Below are 14,839 nucleotides of genomic sequence, written 5' to 3'. Positions count from 1 at the left end.
CCTCACAACGGCAATGAAGCACTCAAGCTAACTGGCTAAAGTTGGCAAGCTTGCTAGCTACTTCCAGACACAAACGAGAGAACACCTCACTCTGACCATTTTACTCGCCCAAGCAGAGTTGGTTAGGCTGTTTTCATGTTATATACAATAAAGCCTGAGGGGGTGTGGTATATGGCCAATATACCACGGCTAAGGGGTGTTCTTATGCAACACGGAGTGCCTGGACACAGCCCTTAGCCATGGTATATTGGCCATATATCACATACCCCTGAGGTCCCCTATTGCTATTATCTGGTTACCAACGTAATTAGAGCAATTCAAATTAATGTTTTGTCATACCCGTGGTATATGGGTACAACAAATCAGTATTCAGGGCTCAAAACACCCAGTTTATAAAGAGTGTTGGTGACTAAATCTGCTGCTGGCAACAATGAAAGTTTTTTTTTTTGCTGAAGTTTACTGACAACAGTCATATTCAACAGGTGTTGCGTGTTTGTAAATTCATCAGTTATTCTGCACTCTGGCACAATCAGATGAGAGTGCTCTGAAATCGGAGTAGATAGAGTGAATTTACAAAGAAAAGTATATCATAAAATTGTATGAAAACAAAAATTCAAGGTTAGGTACAGGGTTAGCATTGTGGTTAAAGTTAGGGTTAAAGCCAGACTCAGTAAATCCCAAATAGAATGTTACTTTTTTTCTGGTTTAATACATCCCGAAATGTATCTATGAAAGATTAATTTGCCATTTGGGTCACTTCAAAGTGATTTAACAAATTATAAGTACAGCAGCTTTGTTTACAAATAGGTTGTTATCAATAAAACGTCACAATAAGATGCAGAGCGTTCGCGTCGCCTGCTGGATGGCAAGAAGACAGAACCCCAGCTCTGCTAAAACCATTGACAACTAGCTATATCCAAGTATTGTTTAATGTGTTTGCTATTTTTGGTGATGACAGAAGTCTGACTGACAACTTTACCAGGTTGCAGACTTGCCGATGTCAAGCTCTGATGAAGCAAGCTAAATGACATACATTCATTTTTTAAATAGTACAGCGCTTTTCAAACAATCTCAAAGTGCATAAAAAGTAAAACTGCAAACAAAACATTTAAATTATGGAGATTGAAAGTCTCAGTCGGTTTGGGATTAAGTTGAGGCAGTTTGGGCTGCAAAGGCAGTGGAGGGGCATCGATGGGACAGCTAAGGAGAAACAGAGTGACATTTTATTCTCCCTCTCTCTTTCTATCGCACCTGCTGTCTTGACCTCAATGCTAAACTGACATTTATTTTACACCTGAGGTGCTGACCTGTTGCACCCTCTACAACCACTGTGATTATTATTTGAACCAGCTGGTCATCTATGAACATTTGAAAAACGATCTGGCCTTAATAGCCATGTACTCTTATAAGCCAGAAGAGGATTGTCCACCCCTCAGAGCCTGGTTCCTCTCTAGGTTTCTTCCGGGGGTTCCTGCCTTTCTAGGGAGTTTTTCTTAGCCACCGTGCTTCTGATGTAAAAAAGGGCTTTATAAATCCATTTGATTGAGCCTGAAAAAAAAACTGAGCTCTACAACAGGGCACCACATCTGCTGGTCAGTCACTCCATAGGAGCCACTTTGGTTCTGGTCCTCCATTTCCAGGAATGTAGCACTCACCTGGGTGATGTCACTTGTTGTTAATGGAGGCAATGTCTGAAACCTATCATCTTCACTCCTTTTAGTGCAGGGCTCCGGTTGCTTGAATGGGTAGTCACACTGTGGAGCATGACCATTCTGGATTTCCTCCAGATGGTACCTAAGGGTGGTATTCTGCTGCATTGCAGAGTCCACTTGAGTGCTTAGAGTACTGATTTTGGACACGTGAGTGTCGCACTTGCTCCTTTCGGTCTCAAACTTATCTGTCATGGTTTGCAGATAGAGGTCTTGAGTACGGAGCGAGAGATTCAGTGATGAGATTTCTTCCGCTTGCTTAGAAATCAGGATTTCCATCTTCATCACCCGAGTTCTCTCATCATTCATTTGGTCAGCGACTTCAATGAGTTCTGCTGATTTGTCATCCAAATCAAATCAAATCAAATTTTATTTGTCACATACACATGGTTAGCAGATGTTAGTGGGAGTGTAGCGAAATGCTTGTGCTTCTAGTTCCGACAATGCAGTAATAACCAACAAGTAATCTAGCTAACAATTCCAAAACTACTACCTTATAGACACAAGTGTAAGGGGATAAAGAATATGTACATAAATATATATGAATGAGTGATGGTACAGAGCGGCATAGGCAAGATACAGTAGATGAGTGCAGTATATACATATGAGATGAGTATGTAAACAAAGTGGCATAGTTAAAGTGGCTAGTGATACATGTATTACATAAGGATGCAGTAGATGATATAGAGTACAGTATATACGTATACATATGAGATGAATAATGTAGGGTATGTAAACATTATATTAGGTAGCATTGTTTAAAGTGGCTAGTGATATATTTTACATCATTTCCCATCAATTCCCATTATTAAAGTGGCTGGAGTTGAGTCAGTGTGTTGGCAGCAGCCACTCAATGTTAGTGGTGGCTGTTTAACAGTCTGATGGCCTTGAGATAGAAGCTGTTTTTCAGTCTCTCGGTCCCAGCTTTGATGCACCTGTACTGACCTCGCCTCGCCTTCTGGATGATAGCGGGGTGAACAGGCAGTGGCTCGGGTGGTTGTTGTCCTTTGATGATCTTTATGGCCTTCCTGTGACATCGGGTGGTGTAGGTGTCCTGGAGGGCAGGTAGTTTGCCCCCGGTGATGCGTTGTGCAGACCTCACTACCCTCTGGAGAGCCTTACGGTTGTGGGCGGAGCAGTTGCCGTACCAGGCGGTGATACAGGATGCTCTCGATTGTGCATCTGTAGAAGTTTGTGAGTGCTTTTGGTGACATGCCGAATTTCTTCAGCCTCCTGAGGTTGAAGAGGCGCTACTGTGCCTTCTTGACGATGCTGTCTGTGTGGGTGGACCAATTCAGTTTGTCTGTGATGTGTACGCCGAGGAACTTAAAACTTACTACCCTCTCCACTACTGTCCCATCGATGTGGATAGGGGGGTGCTCCCTCTGCTGTTTCCTGAAGTCCACAATCATCTCCTTAGTTTTGTTGACGTTGAGTGTGAGGTTATTTTCCTGACACCACACTCCGAGGGCGCTCACCTCCTCCTTGTAGGCCGTCTCGTTGTTGGTAATCAAGCCTACCACTGTAGTGTCGTCCGCAAACTGGGTCTCGACCCCGCCCTGTGCAACTGGGTACTGGACTTCCTGACGGGCCGCCCCCAGGTGGTGAGGGTAGGTAACAACATCTCCATCCCGCTGATCCTCAACACTGGGGCCCCACAAGGGTGCGTTCTGAGCCCCCTCCTGTACTCCCTGTCCACCCACGACTGCGTGGCCATGCACGCCTCCAACTCAATCATCAAGTTTGCGGACGACACTACAGTGGTAGGCTTGATTACCAACAACGATGAGACGGCCTACGAACCTCTTGAAGCTAGGGGGCACAATTTTTATTTTTTGAAAAATAACATTCCCAAAGTAAACTGCCTATTTCTCAGGACCAGATGCTAGAATATGCATATAATTGACAGCTTAGGATAGAAAACACTCTAACGTTTCCAAAACTGTAAAAACATTGTCTGTGAGTATAACAGAACTGATATTGCAGGCGAAATCCTGAGAAAAATCCAATCAGGAAGTGACTCTTATTTTGAAACCCCTGTCTTTCTATGCATCCCTATTGCCCATTGAAAGTGATATCAACCAGATTCCTTTTTCTGTGGCTTCCCTAAGGTTTCTACAGCCTTTAGACGTAGTTTCAGGCCTTTATTTTGAAGAATGATCGTAAACGTCCACATTGCGTAAGTGGTCAGTTGTTGGCTCTGTGTGATTTTTGCGCAAAACAGAGAGGTAGCCATTTTTCCTCCCGGTCCTAGTGAAAAGCCAACGGTTGTCCCGGTTGATATATTATCGAATAGATATTTGAAAAACACCTTGAGGATTGATTATAAAAAAAAACGTTTGCCATGTTTCTGTCGATATTATGGATATAATTTTGAATTTTTGTCTGCGTTGTCGTGACCGCTATTTCCGGTGGATTCCTAGGCATAACGCATCAAACTAACGGAGGTATTTGGATATAAAAAATATCTTTATGGAACAAAAGGAACATTTGCTGTCTAACTGGGAGTCTCGTGAGTGAAAACATCAAAGGTAAACGATTAATTTGATTGCTTTTCTGATTTTTGTGACCAAGTTACCTGCCGCTAGGTGTACATAATGTTTTTCTGGTATATCGATAAACTTACACAAACGCTTGTATTGTTTTCACTGTAAAGCATCGTTTCAAAATCAGAGACGACAGGGTGATTAACAAAAAGCTAAGCTGTGTTTTGCTATATTTCACTTGTGATTTCATGAATATATATTTTCTAGTAAGATTATTTGACCGTTGCGCTATGCTATTTAGCGTAGTTGATGATAATTATCCCGGATCCGGGATGGGTGGTTCTAAGACTCCAACCTAACTGTATGTAAACTTCAACTGTATATACTGTATTCTATTCTACTGTATTTTAGTCAATGCCACTCCGACATTGCTTGTCCTAATATTTATATATTTCTTAATTCCATTCTGTTAGATTTGTGTATTGTTGTGAATTGTTAGATATTACATCGCTGTTGGAGATAGAAACACAATCATTTTGCTACACCTGCAATAACATCTGCTAAATATGTGTATGTGAACAATACAATACAATTTGATTTGAATTACATTTTGCCATAGTTTGCTTAGCTAAAGACAAGTAGCCTATAGTCCCTGATAGGCCGACATTTCATTTCAGATAGTCTACAGTAGCATAGACAAGATGTGGGCAAGATGTAAACCGAACGCTTTAGCAGCTTGCTTAGTACAAATGAACAGTCTCATTTATTCAACATGAACAGCTGGGCGATTTCGCAACAAGAAGTGCTTGTGTTTTCTAATAGCTTGCTGGAATAGGCTACTGAATATGCTTGTCAACAACAGCCAGTGTTTATTTTATTTTTTAATTTGTTTTACCTGTAGCCAAATCTGACAATTGTTATCTTCATTCTAATGCATTCATAATAACACAATGCTAAAAGAACAATAAACTGAAGTTATGTGCTATTTATTAAATTGGTTTGTCAGCTCTAGGTAGGCTACATATAAGTGGCACGAATTGATTTGCCATGACTCCAGTGATATCGTCATTTCAACATATTTATTGTATCAAATGGTAGCCTACAACGGCATAGACATTAATATGCTACTTGATGGCCAACAGAGGCAAATTGTATAATTCTCCATATTTAGCATGTCAGTTTCATTGAGGACTTTCCCCCCCAAAAAATGACCAAGTGAGGGAGTTCCATAACTTCCATTTCAAATGTCCACTCTGGCAGTCTCCGAGACCCAAGAACTGAGCATGCATAAAGCACTTCACAGTGTCTCCTGACCCCTCCTGCCTCAGCCTCCAGTATTTATGCTGCAGTAGTTTATGTGTCGGGGGGCTAGGGTCAGTTTGTTCTATCTGGAGTACTTCTCCTGTCCTATCCGGTGTCCTGTGTGAATTTAAGTATGCCCTCTCTAATTCTCTCTTTCTTTCTCTTTCTCGGAGGACCTGAGCCCTAGGACCAGGCCTCAGGACTACCTGACATGATGACTCCTTGCTGTCCCCAGTCCACCTGGCCGTGCTGCTGCTCCAGTTTCGAATGTTCTGCCTGTGATTATTATTATTTGACCATGCTGGTCATTTATGAACATTTGAACATCTTGGCCATGTTCTTTTGTAATCTCCACCCAGCACAGCCAGAAGAGGACTGGCCACCCCACATAGCCTGGTTCCTCTCTAGGTTTCTTCCTAGGTTTTGGCCTTTCTAGGGAGTTTTTCCTAGTCACCGTGCTTCTACACCTGCATTGCTTGCTGTTTGGGGTTTTAGGCTGGGTTTCTGTACAGCACTTTGAGATATCAGCTGATGTACGAAGGGCTATATAAATACATTTGATATGATGATACCGTTTTCTTTAAGCAGTCAACATTAGAATGCAGTTTAAACCACCTCTGAGCAAATGTATGTAATGTGCTCTATTGCGCCCAAAGTCGTTTCTAAGTGCTTTGTCTCCATTATTTATTGATGTGCATCAGTTCTAGCGTATTAATATGTTTTATGGAAAAAGGTTTGGAAATAGGTGTCTCCATAATAACAATCCATATAGCCTACCTACAACCGGTAAGAGGTTGTCACAACTTGCACTGGTGCTGATCTTGCTCCTCTTGCTTACATAACTCAGCCAATAACTGTAGTGTGCTCTCAACGCACACATAGGGGCGGCAGGGTAGCCTAGTGGTTAGAGCGTTGGTCTAGTAACCGGAAGGTTGCAAGTTCAAACCCCCCAGCTGACAAGGTACATTTCTACCCCTGAACAGGCAGTTAACCCACTGTTAGGCGGTCATTGAAAATAAGAATTTGTTCTTAACCTGCCTAGTTGAATAAAGGTACAAAAAATAAAATAAAAAAATATGGGGGGTGATTCAGGACAGAATTAAGCCTTGTGAAGCTACTGATACCTCTTACCAAGTCACCTAAACGTATTCCTAGCGCCATAGAATATTGACATGGACTGTCAATGGAGACAATTTTTTTCTAAGGTGTCAAACTGCTGACACGTTCACGTCATGTAGACGAAGCCTTCACATTATGTAACGTGGCATTGACAGGTCACGTGTAAGTTTATTATGAAAGATCTCACCATGAACGCATTAAAAATGTCTACATGACAAGCATGTGTTTATTTATTTATTATTTTACCTTTAAGTTAAGAACAAATTATTATTTGTAGCTAGGAACAGTGGGTTAACTGCCATAACTCAGGAGACAGATCTTGTCAGCTCTGGGATTCGATCTTGCAACCTTTCGGTGACAAGTCCAAAGCTCTAACCTCTAGGCTACCTGCCGCCCTTTTTGTTAGTTTAAGTGTCTGTTAAGTTTATTAATTAAAGATCTTACCATGAATAACTTACAAACGTCGACATGTACATGATTTTATTTAAAAATATATATATAATTGCCAGAGTAATCTAATCAATTTCATTTGTCGATTTAGCTAAAGTAGGCATATCACCTCAATACAAAAAATATTAGGCCAGTTGATTTGCAGCCAGCCACCATTATTGTGTAGATATGCCTATTTCACAAATCAATACGGACACAATGGCTTCTTTTTTGGAGGTAGCCCTACTCAGAAATAAGAGGTAGCCTAGGTCTCCAGCTGCGCATTTAACTCAGAACTCCGTTATCTCTGACTTCGACTTCAGTGCGTTCAAGACAACTGGTAATTTTGAAAAAAACTACAATTGTTTTGAACAGTCATTCAAAGATAGAACTGGTATGGGTTTATCCATAGAGCAAACAGCTTAACATATAAACACTTTTTTAATCAGGAGAATAACATTGAGTCAGGCCATTCATTTAACTGCTGTTGTGTTCTTACACATAACTCTAGCCTAAAAGGAACAAAAACATCTCAGCCTGTGTGGATCACAGATCATGATGAAGCATGAACATTTCAGCTATATTTGTCATTGATTTAGCCCACAATCGCCTACAGATTTGATACATGAATAAATATATTTCATCTGGATTTGACAAACAATAGCCTGACTAGGATCCTTTAACTTTTTCCCACGTTATATTTGTTACCAATTACTCTAAATGTAGTCCTATTAATAAGTGTTTCATGTTTTCCTATTAAGAGGTTAATTTGCATAGTCTAACCATTGCAATAAATTATATTTACTATCTTTTGCTTTCTATGAATAAACAGGCATCGGGGTAATAAATATAAAAAAAGATGTCAATTCCCCCCCCCATCCACACACACACATAATGTTACTTACCTTACAGATCACAAAGTCAGCTAATTTCCACTCCATTCATATGCAAATACATTTGATTCATACACTGGGTTGTCTGGCTGGCATGTTTTCATTTTAAGTTCGCTTTCGTTATCTACACTCATAGCCCTTATGGTGGAATATATATCTATTGTAGGTCGTAGGATACAACAATGAATAATGTTGAACTAACAAATACCATGAAGTGATACGTTACAATTTACAATAATGAACACATTGTGAAAACCAACCTTGCAATATTTAAATATATATATATTTTTACCTTTATTTTACTAGGCAAGTCAGTTAAGAACAAATTCTTACTTTCAATGACGGCCTAGGAACAGTGGGTTAACTGCCTGTTCAGGGGCAGAACGACAGATTGGTTGTACCTTGTCAGCTCGGGGATTTGAACTTGCAACCTTTCGGTTACTAGTCCAATGCTCTAACCACTAAGCTACCCTGCCACCCCTATTAATGCTTATATTTTTTTGGTACATGTGTGTCAATTTACTTTCACTGATTTTTTTATACACTCACATGGTAATCATAGACTGAAATACTGAATTCTGGTGTGTGGAATAGAGAGGAGGTGGATGCTGTGTGGGTGGGAGGTTTGGTCTGTCACTTGTTCTTAACAGGCAGTTAGTCTCAGAAGGGGGACTCGAAGAGGAAGAGTGTCCAGGCACTGCTGCTCTCTTTGTTCTGAGTGTTTGCAGTGCTAGTGTTTTTAGCTAATCTATGTATCTCACATTATGTACCCAGTATGATAGAGCAAGAAAACATTCTTAGCAGATAATGACAACATGACAATAACAGTAGCTGATGTAATGGAGGACATCGGGTGGATCCATTTCTGGGTGCTAGGCAAAACCCCTAGGACCTGGAGAACAGGGTATGAGCCAGAAATGTAAACAAGCAAACACACAGGTTATAGTTTGATCAGGTATGCAAAAAATACAGTTATTAAATTTAAATGTTGGTTAGACATGCAATAATGTTAATGGCAGACATAGAAATTGACAGGTATCCTTTATTTTCTATGTCAGTGGGGTTGATGAGGGAGGTAAGGGATGGTCCCTGAAAAAGATAAGAGAGGTGAGTTGTGAGAGAATCTCCAGGGTGGTGTCATGACCGCAGTAGTGATACACCTTAACAGTACCTACCTGGAAGCGGAGGTTACTTAACGTGACCCAGTGGTTAGCCTTGAGATGTACTATTTGGAGAAACCCCTGGGTCAGTGTTGGTACTGCTGACAGCATGGCGATGCCGCCTCCACAACGAGGAAGCAAATGCAAATAGTTATCATCTAAGATTTTCATATTCACCTTAACGGATGGTGACCCCAGCTAGGAGCGAGTACGTTAAGTACGTTATACAAAAGTAGCAATAGACAAACACTAAGTCAATCAGAAATGTTTAATAAAATATTATATGCAATTGCATTATTTACCTCAGTAAACAGCTGCGGCTCCCGTCCGTACAGCAGGCGATAGGGTGAGTACACTAGAGGCCTGAACGCTGCTGTTATGTGCAAAGAGAATTACCTTCAGGTTGTCCACCCACCATTCCTGGTACCCATCAAGGGACTTGCCCATGTCAATCTTGAGGGTCTGGTTGGTCCGTTCATCCAAACCTTTAGTCACCATACATCTATACATTCACATTATATATAACTCACTGTACTATCAGTGTCAATTTCTAAAAAGCTAAAAATGACTGGAGGCCTATGTGAAACAATGCTACAACCATTACATTATTAACCACTAACATGTAAGCTCACATTTACTGAAACCAACTAGCCTAGAGCTAGCTAGTGCTTGACCACGCTAAATTTGGTTAGCATCAAGCTAGGAAACTATTAAACGCTATTATTGTACAAACACTTAAACACATTTTATCATGACATCATATATTTACATATTACCCGAACTAAACTGAGCCTTTGTTCATAGAAAATAAAACAAATAGGATTTAAAACATTGTAGAAAAAAAGTAATCCCTTCTCTTACATGCAACCTAGCCAACCTCCATTACTTAGAATGGGAAAAATACCAACCAGTTTTTCACTTTGTTTAAAACGCTCTTCAGTTGCCTTCAAACATCACCAAACTCATGGACTATGTAGTTAACCATGTTGCCGCAATATTTTGAGAGTCATATTGCACTTTTGCACATTACATACCTGAATGAATAGGGGAAAATTATGATGGAGAAATGTTCATTTTCAGTAGTAGTCATTCTCCAAGACCTCACGATATCACTAATGCACTCCATTGATGTCACAGCTCTCCTAGTGGCAGTCATCATGTACATACATTAAATGACAGAGAAAGGAGAGAGAAAATGTGGCCGGCTGTGGAAAAAGCACGAAAAAGAAGGGAAAGCGGCTTACTTCATCGGAGGGCGTGCTTTCATCAACGGATCCGAAATCAACCTTCCTCCTTGAGAACTGTCATAGACTGTGCCTGGTGGTCAACATAGGCTACCTAGGTAGCTACCTCTGATGTGAACAGATCCCACTCCCGGCTCTAGGGTGATTTAACCTTCGTTCTAACTCCACAGGGCTACCGGAGTAATGGATATTTACTATTTTATTTGTTCTCTCACTTCTGATATTTTTACCTGCAGTATAGGCAGAGAGCAAGCTCTTTGTTGTTTCTTGTTCTGGCAGTTAGCTTTGTTATGCTAAACTATTCTTACTCAATCATTTATATCTATATTGTATGCAACTCTGGTTTCTTTACATTCTTTTTCGATTTGCGATTGTTGTTTAGCTCATAGTACTTTGTTCTATATTCCACTTTGTCGTTGTCTATAGTTTCACTCAATGCTAGGTGGTTAAGAAATAATGTAAAGTGCAAATAATTGTTTTTATTTGCCGAACAGCTTAAAACAGATTTATGTTTTTTTTTCAAGTCTCATTCAGTTGCTACCGACATGAACATCTGGAGATCTGGGGTAATGATGTATGGCTCTATCATGGTTCTGAACGCTCTGCTGGAGTTCTCTCTAAAGAATAATTTCTATGGAAGTATTTTGCACAGTATTTTGACCCTTTGGGTCACTTTCTTTGTCTTGTTATCAACTGTAACAACATCGTCATTATTATTACCAAAATGTATGGTTACAATTCCAAACTTGAAAATGATCACCTACTTGAATCTATAGAAAAGCCTATTCCCGAATGCTTTACTTATAGTTGACAGATGGCTTCTGGGACAGTCCACTTCTATGAATACAATTTGAGGCAGTTTATGGAAAGGTTTTCTATTATAGATATTTGGAGAGTATCCACGTTTCCTAATGACAAGTCTTTCACATGGAGTAATAAGGCATGCTCCAGACAATCACACATAGATTTTTGGCTGGTGTCTAAATGTTTAGATAAACAGGGTATTTCTATTAACATCCTTGCCACTCCCCTTACTGATCATAAAGCTATTTATATTGACATTGAACTTTTAATCTCTGATAATGGCATTGGCAGAGCATCCTAGTGGAAGCTTAATAGCTCTATATTAAAACATGAGTTGGTCAAGATGGAGATAAACAATTTAATTACACACTTTTGGAACAAAGCTATAAGTGACAACTCATACAGTAATAACTGGGAGATTTTTAAATATGAGGTTGGAAAATATTTAAGAAAATATGGGAGTTTTCTTCCCAAGACAAGGAGAGCTGAAGAAGAAAGTATAATTACAAATATCCCCTCTCTTGTTCAAAAGCCTGTTGAAAGTCTCTCAGAGGAGGACAAATATATTCTGATGAGCTACAAAACAAGTTGGATGATATGTATAAACTGAAAGCAGAGGGAGCCTTTGTCAGATCTAGGAAGAAGTGGCTAGAGGAGGGTGAACAAAATTCATCTTATTTTTTCAGGTTATAAAAATACCACTCTCTGGGGGATGTGAAATCAGTTGGGGAGGTTGAAAGGGAACAGTGTGATGACCCTATTATATTTGAAGAGATCATTTATTCTATTGAACACCTTAAAAATAATAAGCCTCCTGGGACTGATGGTATATCTGCTGAGTTTTACAAAACTTTTTCTCAACAGTTTTTCTGTTGGAGGTCTTTTCTGAAAGCATTACAAATAATGATCTCCCTCCCAGTTTGACTCAAGGTCTGATTACATTAATCCCTAAGCCCAATAAAGACTTGCTTCTACTCAATAATTGGCGTCCAATCTGTCTGCTCAATAATGACTACAAAATATTAGCCTCTATATTTGCAAAAAAAGAATGAAGGCAGTATTGACTCAATTATAGAAGAGACCCAATCTGGCTTCATGAGGAATAGACATATCTAATAATATCTGACTGGTGTTAGACCTTATTGACTATTCTGATTTAATCTTAGAATATAGTTGTATTGTCTTCTTAGACTTTTATACAGCCTTCGATACAGTGGAACATGAGTTTCTATTTCTCTCCCTTGAGAAATTTGGTTTTGGGGAATTATTTTGTAGTACTAAAACTACTTTAGTACTTTATGTGAATGGGAACAGTTCAATTAAATTAAAGCATGGCACTTCTCCTAGATTTGATTTGAAAAGAGGAATTAGGCAAGGTTTCCCAATTTCTCCTTACCTCTTCCTGCTTGCAACCCAACTTCTTACAAGTTCTGTTAAATCCAGCAATATAAAAGGGATCTCTATTGCTGACAGAGATATTATCATAAGTCAATTTGCAGATGACACAACCCTCTTTTTGAAAGATGACCAGATTGACCAGATTGCTAGAGCAGTTGATTTGATAAATGTATTTTCCAAAGCATCTGGTCTTTGCCTTAACCTTAATAAGTGTGGATTGTTTGCTGTTAAAGACTGTGTGATACCCTCTATATGCAATATTCCAGTCAAGGAAAAAGTAACCTACCTTGGGATTACCATATCTAAGGATCAACAGGAAAGATGCTCATTAAATTTGATAACTACTATTGAAAAAAACAAAAAGAAGTTGAACTATTGGTTATAGAGGGATTTATCCTTGAAATGTTGAGTATTGCTTTCTAAAGCTGAAGGTATCTCCAGACTTACTTATGCAGCCCAGTCCCTATATCTTGACAACAAAATAGGTAAAGCAGTTGATCAGGTGCTTTTCAACTTCACCTGGAAAAATCGTACACATTATATTAGAAAATCTGTCATTATGAACTCATATGAATATGGTGGTCTCAATTTTTTTGATTTTCCTACTTTGAATAATAATTTTAAGATAAATTGAGCTAAACATTTTTTAAAGAATCCAACTTCAATTTGGAATTTCATCCCTCATTATATCTTCTCCTGTTTTGGTGGCCTCAATTTTATGTTAATTTGTAACTATAACATTGATAAGATTGCTGCAAAATGATCTGCTTTTTATAGAAAAGTATTCATAGCGTGGTCGTTAATATACACTGCTCAAAAAAATAAAGGGAACACTAAAATAACACATCCTAGATCTGAATGAATGAAATATTCTTATTAAATACTTTTTTCTTTACATAGTTGAATGTGCTGACAACAAAATCACACAAAAATTATCAATGGTAATCAAATTTATCAACCCATGGAGGTCTGGATTTGGAGTCACACTCAAAATTAAAGTGGAAAACCACACTACAGGCTGATCCAACTTTGATGTAATGTCCTTAAAACAAGTCAAAATGAGGCTCAGTAGTGTGTGTGGCCTCCACGTGCCTGTATGACCTCCCTACAACGCCTGGGCATGCTCCTGATGAGGTGGCGGATGGTGTCCTGAGGGATCTCCTCCCAGACCTGGACTAAAGCATCCGCCAACTCCTGGACAGTCTGTGGTGCAATGTGGAGTTGGTGGATGGAGCGAGACATGATGTCCCAGATGTGCTCAATTGGATTCAGGTCTGGGGAACGGGCGGGCTAGTCCATAGCATCAATGCCTTCCTCTTGCAGGAACTGCTGACACACTCCAGCCACATGAGGTCTAGCATTGTCTTGCATTAGGAGGAACCCAGGGCCAACCGCACGGTCTCACAAGGGGTCTGAGGATCTCATCTTGGTACCTAATGGCAGTCAGGCTACCTCTGGCGAGCACATGGAGGGCTGTGCGGCCCCCAAAGAAATGCCACCTCACACCATGACTGACCCACCGCCAAACCGGTCATGCTGGAGGATGTTGCAGGCTCTGTCACGTCTGTCACATGTGCTCACTGTGAACCTGCTTTCATCTGTAAAGAGCACAGGGCGCCAGTGGCAAATTTGCCAATCTTGGTGTTCTCTGGCAAATGCCAAACGTCCTGCACGGTGTTGGGCTGTAAGTACAACCCCCACCTGTGGACGTCGGACCCTCATACCACCCTCATGGAGTCTGTTTCTGATCGTTTGAGCAGACACATGCACATTTGTGGCCTGCTGAAGGTCATTTTGCAGCGCTCTGGCAGTGCTCCTCCTGCTCCTCCTTGCACAAAGGCGGAGGTAGCGGTCCTGCTGCTGGGTTGTTGCCCTCCTACGGCCTCCTCCACGTCTCCTGATGTACTGGCCTGTCTCCTGGTAGCGCCTCCATGCTCTGGACACTACGCTGACAGACACAGCAAACCTTCTTGCCACAGCTCGCATTGATGTGCCATCCTGGATGAGCTGCACTACCTGAGCCACTTGTGTGGGTTGTAGACTCCGTCTCATGTTACCACTAGAGTGAAAGCACCGCCAGCATTCAAAAGTGACCAAAACATCAGCCAGGAAGCATAGGAACTGAGAAGTGGTCTGTGGTCACCACCTGCAGAACCACTCCTTTATTGGGGGTGTCTTGCTAATTGCCTATAATTTCCACCTGTTGTCCATTCCATTTGCACAACAGCATGTGAAATGTATTGTCTATCAGTGTTGCTTCCTAAGTGGACAGTTTGATTTCACAGAAGTGTGATT

General features: G+C 40.4%; 1 long non-coding RNA gene across 1 annotated transcript; it reads right to left on the bottom strand.

The window, feature by feature from the left end:
- Window positions 1-7,081: 7,081 nt before the first annotated feature.
- Window positions 7,082-12,575, bottom strand: LOC115140524 (uncharacterized). Its single transcript, XR_003865247.2, has 2 exons — window positions 9,401-12,575; window positions 7,082-9,220 (listed from the first exon to the last, which is right to left on the bottom strand). It is a non-coding gene; the product is annotated as an uncharacterized LOC115140524 (long non-coding RNA).
- Between the last annotated feature and the right edge of the window lie 2,264 nt (window positions 12,576-14,839).

This window comes from Oncorhynchus nerka, linkage group LG13 (assembly GCF_034236695.1).
Source record: "Oncorhynchus nerka isolate Pitt River linkage group LG13, Oner_Uvic_2.0, whole genome shotgun sequence".
Classification (NCBI taxonomy): domain Eukaryota; kingdom Metazoa; phylum Chordata; class Actinopteri; order Salmoniformes; family Salmonidae; genus Oncorhynchus; species Oncorhynchus nerka.
The sequence above is the reverse complement of the archived record's forward strand: the minus strand, read 5'-3'. Positions and strand labels throughout refer to the sequence as shown.